This window comes from Nylanderia fulva, unplaced genomic scaffold (assembly GCF_048542155.1).
Source record: "Nylanderia fulva isolate GAGA-0341 unplaced genomic scaffold, ASM4854215v1 Scaffold25, whole genome shotgun sequence".
Classification (NCBI taxonomy): domain Eukaryota; kingdom Metazoa; phylum Arthropoda; class Insecta; order Hymenoptera; family Formicidae; genus Nylanderia; species Nylanderia fulva.
Genome location: NW_028190314.1, coordinates 1,085,200 through 1,099,456, shown reverse-complemented (window position 1 = coordinate 1,099,456; position 14,257 = coordinate 1,085,200). Strand labels below are relative to the sequence as shown.

Here is a 14,257-nt window from a genome sequence, read left to right as displayed (position 1 = left end):
ACCACAATCAAAAATATTAATATATACATCTTATTGTGGTATAAATATTAATATTTTTATTATCACAATTACCACGATTTTCAGAGGATAAATTCTAAGAGAAAATTTTCTCTGTACATTTTTAGAGAGGCTTATAATTAATAATAAATTCGAATTATGCTACATAGTTTCAGACAAATTTATAATTACTAGTAAATTTAAATTTGTTCTCAAACTTTCAAACAATTAATAAATCTCGATAAAATTAAAAATCGCAGGGTAATTATACAATTTTTCCGGAATTGAGTATGTAATACAGATGTGCGATCGGATGATTCGCGGCGCCGAAAGCGCGAGAGACGATCCTGAGCGCGAGGGAACGCGTGGACACAACAATGCCGAGATTCTATAAATAATCGGGCCTACGGTGGCGACCGCGCGGTGGCGCGAACAGCACTGAAAGAGAAAGAGAGAGAGAGAGAGAGAGAGAGAGAGAGAGAGAGAGAGAGAAGAGCGGAGCCCCACGTTAGGTGGGGAGCGCGTGAAGTTAGGAGCGGAGGGGGGGGAGAGACGTTAGGTGGGGAGCGTGCGAAGTTAGGCGCGGGTGTGAGGGAGGGGGGACGTTAGGTGGGGAGCGCGCGAAGCGACTGCGACGGTAGTTCGCTCTTGTCCGCCGCGCGGTTCGTGTCTGTGACGTCACGGCTGCCGCCGCTGTTGGCTCGTTCGTTCGACGCGACCTTCGTTTCGCGAGTTTCGCGTCGCGTCCGAGGCGAAGAACCGCGCGCGCTCTCTCGCGCGTAAATAATTGCGCTGTCAGTAGCGGATGACAGTCCGTGCGTGTGCGGTCGTTCGTGTGTGCGAGAAGTCAAGTAACTCCGAAGAGGGAGAGAGAAAGAGAGGACGGTTTTGAACGCGGCCGGTAGTGTGTCAAATTTCGAGTGTCCGTCCCCGCCTTTCTTCTCGATCTCCATCTTTCTTCGCGCTAGGAATTACGCGAGCGGAAGAGACGGAGACCTACGACGAACTTCAACGAGGTAAACAAACTATGCTAGCTTCTCTTTTTTCTTCCCTTTTTTTTTTTTTTTTTTTATTGCGCGCTCGTGTTCTTTACGCGAGAACGCCGTCTCGAGGCTCGCGCGGCCGCCATATTTTCGCGATTTCGCAATGCGAGCGAAGCGACGTGCTCGCTTTACTCGACTATTGCGTTTTCTATACGTGCGAGGATCTAAAGATGCAAAATTCAAATCGTGTTTTTCGTCTCCTCTTTACTCGCATGCGCGCGCAATCCGTGTTTTTTCCGCGCCGTTCTCGGAATCCGAGAGAGAGAGAGAGAGAAGGAGGAAATATATCTTTGCCGGATAAATACATGTACACACCGAGCGAGTACGTATACTATCGGAGCAAAAACGAAGACGTAGCGCTTTCGAAGGACCCCTCCCATTCGCTCTTGTTATTTCTCTCGCGTTGATTGCGCGGCACGCTTTTATCAAATCGGTTTACGACATTGAAATATTAATGAATCCTCGAGTGCGACGAGAAAACAGACTGCATGGCGTTTAATACGATAATAAATATTTCTTTCCGCAGCAAAACAGATCGTCCATGTTTTTTTACCGCGCAATATATATATATATTGTATATATATGTACCATGCGCCGTCAATTGAATTCAGACATTTATTTGTCTAATTTAAAGATCACGTTCCGCGTCCACGTGATGTGACGAAATCGGACAGTCCTGCAGTCTTTTAAATGCGAGGCCGAACGTGTTCGGAACGTCAATATACGATGTACGTTTACAGAAATTTGTTGTTTACGAGGAAATGTCAATAGGAGAGAAAGAGCAAAGTTGTATTTCTCTCTCTCTCTCTCTCATTCGAATAGCAGGAAAACGCTCCGCATGCAGGAAACACCTGTTGTGTGCGACGCCCACGTTCGGAGTCGATCGTTTGCGCGTCGCGTCGTGTCGACTTGCGTCGGTGGTTTTATTAAACACGCCTCTTTAATCTTCCGCGATCCGAATTTATTTCAAACAAATGTGCGCGACATTGTATTTTCATATTAATATTAATGGAAAATATTAGGTCTCGATATTAAATTATTTATTATTCATATTATTGGCGTTATCCAAAGTAACGATCAATATCCCTTGTAGGATTTGATGGAAAATTATAGTCATGATTACATTCGTTAATCATTTATCATTTTGAATATATAAAAGGACTACGTAAATAATCGTTTGTAGAGAGTAATTGTGAGATAATAGAACGATACATTATTCTCTAAATAATTATAAGTTATATTTTCCGATTATTTTTTTGCAAATAAATCTATGAAAAATATAAAAATATGATATTTTTAAGTTTTTCTAAAATTAGCATACATAATTTATCATATTTCAATATTAATGCAAGAGAGAAAGATTTGATTTCTTCGGAATTTGATGTCTTTGTAAGATTAGAATATTGTTTATTCCGACATTAAAAATTCTTATAAGATATATTAATAGATTAATTAAAATATTTAGAAACATACTCCGGCGTATTTAACTGCACTTTATTATTAAAAATTGCTAATTCGATCTTTCTGGAAATAATTTAATATTTTATCAATCCAGATTCATCATAGCAAAAATATCAGATGGCAATTTATTTGCATTTTTAAAATCGTGATAAGTTTACAGAGAATTTTCTCTTAAAATTTACCCTGAAAATGATAACAATCGTGGGATAATATGGTATATATTGGAAGAATTTTATAAGTCTTTCTGATTAATATTTACCACAATAAAAAAGTATTAATATCCATCACAATAAAATATAAAATATATTCGATTAATTTTATATTTTATGTACATTTTAATATTTTTTATTGTGGTAAATATTAATCAGAGAAAATTTATAAATTTCTTCCAATACCATAGGTTTTGTTCCACGATTATTATAATTTTCAGAGTAAATTCTAACAAGAGAAAATTCTCCGCGTACATTTTAATTCTATACACTTTCTGCCATATCGCATGTAATTTTGGATTAAATTATTTTTTAACACTATTGTCACGAAAGAGTTAAACAAAAACAAATTTGTATATATATGTATTTATATAAAATTTATATAAAGAAAAAAATTGTCCACGTCTCTTCTGAAAACATTGTCGCGAAATAGAGAAATAATGTGATGATTTACACTGCTCGCTACCGATATAATGGATATGAAGGACCGCATTTTCATTCGCGTTGAATGAACAGCGACTAAACCTATGATAGAACAACTTCGATCCATCGATCGCGGTCGTATAGTTGAGAGAGAACGTTGTCGTTTCAGCGGTCAACGAACGAAAACGACGCGACGCGAACGCGTCGAGAAAGATTTACGCACGAGTTGCATCGCGCAATACAATGATGACGAGCAACGTCGACCACGTTTGTCGAATCGAAACGCACACATGTGTAGTAGTAGAATGGAACAATGATATTTCGAGAGAATCTTTTTGCACACGCACGAGAATCTCCTGACATTTGCGCCGGTTTATAAGAGATTAATATCTCGGTAACCTTATCCAACACGCGAAACACGCATAAATAATATTTTGCGTAATGAAGAGAAACATTGTTGTAACTACATACGTCACGACGTATATTTATACAATATTTGTTTGATTCCGCAACGTCATTGAATCCGACATCAAATTAATCGGCGGCATATCTCTGTGCGATCCGGAGTGTGCAAGAAAATCGACCATCATGTTATTTAATATCTTTTTACTTGACACTTTTTTTATTCAAAGTTTTTTTTCTCAGCATGACTAACCGCAGACAATACTATCATCATAGAAATTTATTTTGTACTCTGATCTCTTTAAATTCTAGGCAAATTTATTTTCAACGATTTATTATTACTCTGTTATTTTTGTTATATCTACAACTACATAATACTCTATATTTAAATCAGATGAGGTAATGAAATCTTGATTACGCGATTTACGCAACAAAACTGTCAATGTTATGTAATCAATAATATATGCTCCTGCATAACGTGGATTATTACCGAACTAATTAGCAGCACGTTGAGGTATACAGTTTAATCAGATTAAGCGGATTCACACATGCAGAATATTGGAAATTCTTTTAAGTAGATTCGACGCGCGTGTCTACGATCGATAAACACGCTCGAACTTGAATGATACTTGTGATAAAAACCTCACTTTATATATTTATATAATTGCAATTTTACAGATATAAAACATTGGCGACATTAGATTTACGCGTGTAAAAACAAAATATATTCTTATATGAATTAAAATTTGTGGTAACAAATGCAATAATTCAACAAGTAAACTATAAGCACAAAAATATATAAAGATCGTCGGAATTTATTTTTAAAAAATTTCATTTTTTGATCGCTATTAACAATAATTTTTAATAAAGACCATCATTACACACATGTGCACTTTAAAGTCATTTGTGTAATAATTTTCTATAATAATAATAATAATAATATATAATTCCTTTTTAAAATGATATTACGATCATCTGACATTAATTTAGACATAATTACATATTAGTTGAAATTCGATTATAATCTAAAAAATAGCTATTCTTCAATATTTTCGTAAGAGTAAAAATTTCAAATTCTTTTTATACAGCGGTACTTACATCTGTTTAATGTTTTATCAAATATTCTCTATACCGTATAAAACAAAAAAATTAAATAGCAATAAATAAAACAATAAGCAAAAAATAAAATTTAATGAAAGGAGGGAGGAATTAAATTTTCACCTGGATCGCGGAATCTCGCGATTCCTACCTTTTTTCTCGCTCATATCGATTCATCGAGGCATATAGAAGTTAAAGAATCTTACTTCCGAAGCTGTCGTCGTTTCCCACGTAACCGTGTAACCCGTACATATTACACGCACACATACAAGAGTGAAAGAAACAGATGAGATATAGAAACTTTCCCCTCATAAAACGCACGATATCATCGCGGGTCACTTCTTTCGCGGAGCAACGGATCGCAAGTTCGTTCTCCTCGTGTCTCGACCCACATAGTGAGTTCTCGCAACTGTCGCTATAATAATGAACGATCGCCAGTGATGAACTTGATAATTAAGCCGACACACAGATATTAACATCGTAATTTTTTTCGAATTTTAAGCACCATACTTTGCAAAGTCAATATTAATTATTGGGATTTGCTCGAGAAATTCTTTGAAGTCTTAAAAAAGTGTTGGAGTGAAAAAAATGTGCTTCACAAAACTTTGCTATATGGAACATCCAGATCTTTTCTAATGGAAAATATTATCTTAAATTTTTATATACAGATCACAGAAACTTTATTTAATTAAATATAATATAATTTTAATAAATATAATAAATATAAATTAATAATTTAATAAATATAAATATAATTCTAGTTGTTTTTTGTTATTTATTAATCATGTCACACTTTAAAATAAATATGCTCAACCTACATAAAATAATAAAATAGAAATAAATGTTTTTTTTCGAAAGTTTTCATTTTAATTGAATACGTAGATATAAAAAGATCTGGACCAATTTACTCTTCGTTAGTGAACAGATTAACTTAGGTTATCAACAGAATGCATTTTTATCTGTCATTGTGAAGGAAATTACGCGAGCGAAAAATCTGAAAAATGTTTATTTGGTTTTATTCCTCTTTTTTTTTTTTTTTATTAGAGAGTAGAAGGATCAACGAACGTTACTTTGCATACGCGACCGAAATTTTCCAACATCGATGCGAAATTAAAATTAAATGCCATCGGTGAGTCGGCGAAAGTTTCGCCGACTCGCCGGATTCGTCGGGTGTAAATTTATGCGATGCCCATGTCTATATACATATCTACACACTTTAAGGTTCTTTAAGAATTCAATACCATATACCACGCGCATGATGAGGGGTTCGAAAGCTTGCCTTTACATTTGCCGCTCTTGTTTACGCATATATATCTGAAACTCGTTCCACGTGCGACAAGTATACATACATATGTATAGGATATGTGTGTGTGTGTGTGTGTGTGTGTGTACGCAAGAGCTGCGCGATCGAGAGGAGTATATTATTAGACACGAAAGTGGCGATGAAGTGTGCAAAACGCCGGCAAATTTCGCACGAAAGCGCGAAAATAGCGATGCGTGCGAGGGCGAGAAAAGCCGTTGTTCGTCGGAGATTCTCTCATTTTTTTTTTTCGGCCTCGTTGATTTTTCTCTCACCTTTGTCACGCCTCATCGCGCACTTGACATACGAGCCCATTGACCAAAGCCTAATTCGATACAGAAAACGGTTATAAAATTAGAGGTGTGCGAAAAAAGGACGAATTTAGAAAAATCTCTGTTATAATTTTATGATAAAAATTATATGCGTGTCAATAATTCATTAACTTATTTCGATCAATTGAATGAATAATGCAATTTCACGTCCTTTAGCTTTCCTATAATATCTTTTTCGTATTATATGGATCTTTAATTTCGTGTGATATATAATTATCGCGAATAAAACCGATATCACTTTTTTATTATTGCAATAATATGCAGTAAATGATATTACTTAATTATTTATATAAAATCTCTTTTCTTACTGCATAGTAGTAAAATACTAGTTGTAAGAAAAAAAATATATGACTTTTTCTTCCAAAAATCTCTTAATAGCAGAGACAATTTTGCATCGCAAATCTACGATCTATCACTTTTATATTATTGCAATAATACAGTAATAGATATTAATTAATTATTTTTATAAAATATCTTCTTACTGCATAATAGTAAAATACTAGTTGTAAGAAAAAAAAGATATGACTTTTTCTTTCAAAAATCTCTCTTAATAATAAAGACACCGTTTTGCATTACAATAATCTACGATCCATCTAGATGAACGCGATTTATATCGCGGTGGCGATTGACTTACTATTACGCATATTAAACCTCGATGCAAATTTCCGTGTGCGCTTTTATCGCGCGCTACTACACCAGCACGTGAAAAGTCGCGGAGGCGTGGCGATGTCGAATTTAGATTCTTGGCGCCTACTCAACGAGAGAAATAGACTCTCGCTGGGTAGGTTGGTAGATAGATAGCCGCTTTTTCGAGAGAAAGAGTGAGAGGGAGAGAGAGAAAGAAAGAGATAAATAGACAGGTTTCGGCGCACCCGGTCGCGCAATCGAAAGAAATCGAGCGGCAAGGAAAATATATTTAGCTCCCCTTCTCTTCCGTCTTAAATTTGATGTGTATCTATTACTGATACACTGATTGGAAACTTGACTTTTGATCGATGACAAAATGACGCGTTCCTTAGATTTGACTTTCGGTTCGCGTTCTACAATTAAGATCGTTAACCTTAAGATCGTGTATAGCTCGGTGCTTTTTGCGTTATTTCCGAGGAATATCTGACTAATCCCATATCATATTAGAGCCTTAGATCATTTCTGCAATAACACAAAATAATACTAAATCAGGCAATGAAAAAAAATTTATTGAATTCGAATAAGTATTTATTTCAATACTGCCAAATGTGAATCATTTATTTGAAACTAATAATATTGATTTGATATGAAAAATATTTATTTTATATAAGAAAGAAATCCTTTTCAAAACAAATAAATATTTATTTGTTTCAAATAAATGATTTATTTGGCAGTATTGAACTAAATATGTATTAATTTAGCCATTTTTTTCAGTGGGTACATTAAAAAAAAATTTGTTAAGTTGATTAAACCTTTCAACTAAATATTATTTTTTTAATTAAACAAAAAATATTTAAATTAACTATAATATATTAACAAAATTAAACAATCATATATAGTAGGCCAACTAAACGAGCAAATAAATAAGATGTAAAAATTTTTTTATTAATAGTTAAATCATTAAATTAACATTCCGTTACAGAATCGACATAAATTGTAAACGTTTCGACTGCACTACAGTCTTTATCAATACATAAAAATTAAATATTAAAATATAAAGTTAGATATTAAAAATACAAAGTTAGTTAAATATTAAAATATAAAATTGAAACGATTCTTCGCTGTTGACCAATAGATATGCAAGGCGATTGGTCTGAGATGCCAAGTTATGCGACATTTGAGCATGCTACGGATATAATACGCGAATTAAATCAATGTCAGAAAATATTAAAAAATCTTTCAACTTACATTATCGTTTTAACAAGTCCTTTTCCCCGATATTTCAAGTGTGTGTTGCGAAGTCTGAATACCAAATGTCAAAATAGAGAGCGTGATGTATTTATTTATTACCAATGTTTTTTCTAAATTATGATTCAGCAAATTTTTTAAGTATGTCAAAATAGCTACTGTCTAACAATTCGGTGTCTGTATTTAAATTAATTCCATTTTTCTGTTCTTTAATGTGGATCATTTCGGATATTAGTCTTTTTTGGTAATTCTTTTCATGATCCATAATTTTAATATTGTCCCAGTCAAATGTATGTTGTTCGTTTAGAATGTGTTCCGTGATAACCGAATGTCTAGCAGAGTCTAATTTAATATTATTTTTATGTTCTTTAAGTCTCGTTCTTAGCTGTCTTTTTGTCTGTCCGACATATGTGGCGTCACAATCGTTGCAGTTCAATTTGTAAATAACATTAGAATTCGTGGGGCAATTATTTTTGTCCTTTTGAACTCTTATGAAGTCATTTAATTTTTTAATGCAACGATATCCTACCACTACGTCAGGTCTTCTTATTGCTGAAGCAACTTTCTCAGATATTGGTTCTATATATGGTATGACAAAATATTTAATGTTAGTATTAGTATTATTGGTATCTGTTATATTGTTATTATTAGGCTTGTTAAATTTTTTAGTTGAGAGATTCTTTAATCTGCGTTTTATTTCTGTGAAAATTAGATCAAGAGGATAACCGTTGGATAGCAAAATGTTAATAGCTTTCTCTATATTTTTTTTGTGAAATTGCGGATGTGATAGTAATAAAGCTCTATCTACCAAGTTATAAATTGTTCCTATTTTATGACAAGTCGGATGATTTGAAAAAAATGAAAGTAATCTACCTGAGAATGTCTTTTTGTGATACCAATCTAAATAAATTTTGTTATCTATTACTTTGATCATTATGTCTAAAAAGCTTATACAACGATTATCCTCCTTTTCCAATGTAAATTGTAGTCTATCGTTATAATTGTTGAATTCGTTCAAAACATATGTAATATTGTCAGCGGAAGTGCACAAAATAATGTCGTCTACATAACGGAAATAGAAAGTCATTTCGCAATTTAAATTACTAATTACCAATGTTTCCAAGTCCTGCATGACTATATCGGCAATGATCGGAGAAAGTGGGGAACCCATAGGAGTCCCATAAATTTGTTTGTAAGTTATGTTATTAAAAGTGAAAAATGTAGAAGTTAATATAAATTTTATCATACCTATGAATTCATTTTTGGGAATCTTTGTGTGTGACTCTATAAAATGCCATCTATTGTTGATGCCGTTTAATGCAAGATCTACGGAAACATTAGTAAATAATGAAACAACGTCCAATGAAGCTATTATGTCGGTGTCTTGTATTGTTTTCCCTGATAGAGTTTAGTTGGCCTACTATATATGATTGTTTAATTTTGTTGAATTTATACGAGCCTTTCATTAATTAATTATAATATATTAAGTCTAACACAAAACGTATATGTTCAATTAACAAAATATGTATTGTTATTGAAAGATTTAATCATATTAATATATCTTTTTTTCCAGTGTATATGACCTAGTTCTTCACCTGATTATAAACTATTTATAGAATTTTTTTGTGAAAGATAGTGTCCCGATATAGCAAGATGAAAATTAATTTAGCCTCTCCTTCATCTCTATAGTTATATTTTGTCCTTGCGCATTATAATTTCCCATCAAGTTTTTCTCGTTTAATTATTTCAGTATTTCGGCATAGGATTAATAAATTCTAATTATTTTTTTCAATCAGATATTGATATATCTAACCGCGTTCCACGGTGACTGTACAACGTGTCAGTTTCCGATTCTAGAGAAAAAAGAAATATCGATTGAATCGCTAAAGCTACAGCTGTATACCGCGGTATGTCGGATAAATTAGTGAATTAATAATACCTTGTCTCTTCTACGCGCAGTGGATTGGAACACATGTTTATGTGTGCGTGTGTATGCACGTATACGTCAGTATGCGCCTGTGGAATGAACTAGCCGCAATTTTCCTCTATCCCAGTAGATATATACTTTCTTCGGTCACCTCGAGGAACACGTCACACGATTCCGCATATGCACAACATCTATAGTCTATAGCCTTTTCGCATCACATGCCGCGTTTCTCATGGAGTTTCCGCTGCCGCGTCTGAGATATCGATAGGATTTTCGATACAAAGCCATCGATCCTCTCTACCTCGATCGCGTAAAACGATGTGAAACGATAAAACGTATATAAATTGTTTTCCTCGGCCGAATAAGCGGAAGTAGTTTTATTATTTTGATTGCCAATATAGAACTGGACCACGCGGATCGTGTTCTCGTACTATTCACGAATAAATGTATATAGTTTTCTACATGAGAGAACTTGTATGAAAAAAAAACTTCTACGATGTTGATTCAATTTCCATTCAATTTCTACATTTCAAAATATATCATGATTTTAATAAATCACGCGAAATTATAAATAATTGAAATCTAGTAATATCAATTATATATTTATATTACTTTTAAGTGATTAAAGTTGATATTTCTTGATATTTCAATTCATTAACAATTTGCATATCAATTGCATGTCAAAATGTACAAAAAAGCATTTAATTTTCACATAATATTTTTAGAACTTTTAGAATGAATTATTTGCATATCTTTCAACACAATTTGAATGTTAATATTAAGTGTATCTAGCCTCAGGCTTTTAACGGATACGACTAAATTTGTGAGGGCCACGATCTAATCTGACCCGACAATCTATATTTATCGTTTTGCGTCGTCTAAATGTGCCAAATCTCTCGGCACGTGTATCGAATTCTATTCGAATGTCTTTGATTTAGATCACGCGATAAATACACATCTCACGTGTCATCTCGCGCGTTACTAATTTAATCACAATTTTGCATTGCAAAACAAACGATCATTGACTTATTAAATATTATTTATAGTAAGGCGTCCAGAACATCAATCTTAATTTCGGTAAATTCCTTTTCATATATTGTAATCCATTCTTTCATAGAAATATCGTCTTCTAACTTCATTTTATTTAGAGCCGATTTTTCCAACTCTTTGATAAGTTTTACCCGACATGTAGCATAATTTCATATCTTTTCAAATAAATTCTAAAAACAGAGACGAAGATATGAGACTACCTGTCGGGTAAAACTTATCAAGAGTTGGAACTGGCCCTTACTAATAGTAAAAAAAATCTTTATGGCAAAACATGTTTAATAAAAACTCTGGAAATGCAAAGATTGCTTGAATTTAAATTTTATTTAAATTAATAATAATGATATGATTAAAATGTGAACTCTCTTTTCAATGAGCAATTATTACACGTTACATTATTTATATCATTGTGCAAGAGTTCTATTCCTTCATTCATTAATTTCCATCATTTTTCAGAATTGTTTAATTTTCATTATTTCAATTTTTTGTGTGCTTTCTTTCTCTCTCTCTCTCTCTCTCTCCCGTTTTTTTTTTCGGGAAAATTTTTATTTACGACAGATTAATAGAACGCAATGCGGCGATCATGCGCATCTCCTTTCGTCCGCAATATGAGAGGAAGGTCGCCAACGCGCCTTAATCTTCGGCGTGCCATTATAATCGCCTTTGGCGCTCTCGGGGAGTCCTCGTGTATAGAGGCGGCCAAGTTAAAGGCAAGTTCAACATCCCGCTAATGGTACAGGTTCCCCACCGCAACGGGAAGAGCATTCACGATTGGTCGCCGCGGAGAAAAAGAGATAAAGATCGATCGATCTATCGATAATCTAGGGTGCCGATCGGGAGATCCGCGTGTGTGTATGTCACGTTTAATTCCAAGATCTTCGAAATCTATACCTTTTTTTTCAGATCGGATAATCATAGACGTCCCCCCAAAAAAAGCATGCTTTGATCCTTTTCTAATGACGAAGCGAGAAACATTTTGATGAATAATATTGCTGTAAATTGCGTATCTTAAGCTGGTTTTTCTCCTTTTAAGTATATGCAATTGTGGTATTCAATATTATATTTAGTACGATATTTTTCTAGCAGCAAATTTAACCTTCTAGCAATACATATAATTCTAAATAATAAATATAATTTTTAAATAGTAAAAAATTGTATAATATATATTTGAAATTGTAATTCAATTGCTCTTGTATATACGGCTTACAATATTATTATTATTTTTTAAATTTTTTGTGTGATAAGAATTTCGTATAATTCGATTTTATTCCGTGATTTTACATAAAATCGATGTTCACAATATTCGAGGAATGCGAACCGTTTGGCAAAGAATGCAGTTCGAATATGGCTGCACGAGAGAATCGAACCTTTTTTGTGTTGAATAGTGCGAGGATTAACTGGGTCATTTATATTATCCTTTCCATTTCCAACAATGATTTCCATACACAATCATAAATAACAATATACGCCCCTTAAATCTTTTCATAATACATGCAAGTTGTTCGACAAAATCCAACATTATTGCTACCCAACATAGCAGGGTCGAATTTTATTCTTCGCTCATCTTTTTCTTGCTCTTTAAATTTACAACTTTGCGCCTAGAATTTCCGTCGCAAAAATCGTATCTCAATCGCGCCATTGTTAACATTTATTTATGCAAATTTGCAGATTTGCAAACTAAATCCTTTTGCGATAATCTCGATAGCTTCTCTTAAATGCTGTTGCTCTTTCTTCCTTCGGATCAATCTTTTCGCTTGGACAACAAAACAATGCATATTTTTATCGAATTATTTTACAAAAATATTCACCATAATTATTATGGGTAAATTAAATTATTTATTAACCGCGAATAAATATTTTTATCTCACGCGCTACCTATGGATGCGTAGTTAAAATTATCGAGAAAGAATGTAAGTTTTCATCGTGACGAATTTACGACTAATAAAGTAACATCGTCGATTAAGCGGCGAGAAAGAAGCTTGTCCACGGGTCGAAAAGGTTTACGATAAAAGAGAAGAAAAGAAAACGCGGGATGACGTCATGACAGTCATTCGCGCCACTTAGGCGAAGTCAAGGGATCAATTTACGACGTGAATGGTCAACTATACTTGCCTCTCTCAAACATTCCATCCTCCAGCCTCGAAACCCCTTTCCGCTTTCGTTCACCTATCGCTCGAATCGATGACAAACGAATCTATCACGTCGATAACAGATCGAATTGTATAACACGTTGAGTAACGATTAAGCAATAGGAGCTAAATTTGTTTTCCTTTATATTCATTCTCACGATAAACTCAGATATAGATTTTAGATATTGAATTAAGGAAAAGAGAGATGGATCCCGTTATAATGTCTTATATAATAAAAAATATATAAGAATTTATTGCATAAAAATGAGAAATATATGTATAATATATGCAGTTAAATCCAAAAATATACACACGTGTTTTAATTTATTCAATATTCTACTTATAAAATATGTATGTTTTTGTAATATATTTTGTAAAATTTTTTTTTGCAAAACGAGATTATTACATTTGACATTTGCATTCGACATTATCGTTAATGACAAACTATTAAAATTGTGCTTTTGCAATTATGCAACATAGTCGCTTTATATATATACAATTAATGTATAATGCAGAAATTCTGATATTTATGAAGAGAAAGAAGACTCACTTTTCGATTCACTTACTATTTTCGAGCGAGAAAAAAATGAAAACAAAAATAAAAATATATTCTGCTCCGAGAAAAGAAACAAATTTTCCATCGCAATTTTAATAGAAGTAATAACATTTGCATTACACTATAAACGGAGAAGACATTTAGCTTAATATCCTTTTACGGTTTATATTTATTATGCGGTCATTGATCTCTCTTTCGCTCGCATTTAAATCGAGAAAGATCAACTCGTCTTCCCACGTGATCTCTCCGCATTTTCTCAACCTCATCTGATGAGAGAATCGCAAGAGTTGTGAATATTTTAAATTTCTCTCGCAGTTATATACACATATCGATCATTCGATATTCGACGACACGAGAAATATGCGGAACGACTTGTAAATTATTATTAATAGCGTTTAGTTTACAAATCTTGCAGACACATTTTATAGACGTCATTGAAAGAATTTTTGTCGACATGA

At 33.3% G+C, this 14,257-nt stretch overlaps 1 protein-coding gene across 7 annotated transcripts in view; it reads left to right on the top strand.

Moving 5' to 3' along the window:
- HDAC4 (histone deacetylase 4) overlaps nucleotides 1-14,257 on the top strand; it is a 122,052-nt gene that overhangs the window by 51,169 nt on the left and 56,626 nt on the right. For 2 of the 7 annotated variants that reach the window (XM_085483386.1, XM_029315939.2), the window contains exon 1: nucleotides 649-1,013. The exons of the other annotated variants lie outside the window; for them this stretch is intronic. The gene's annotated coding sequence lies outside the window, so the exon portion shown is untranslated. Of the gene's footprint in view, nucleotides 1-648; nucleotides 1,014-14,257 lie in introns of those variants that run through there. 7 annotated transcript variants of the gene reach the window in all.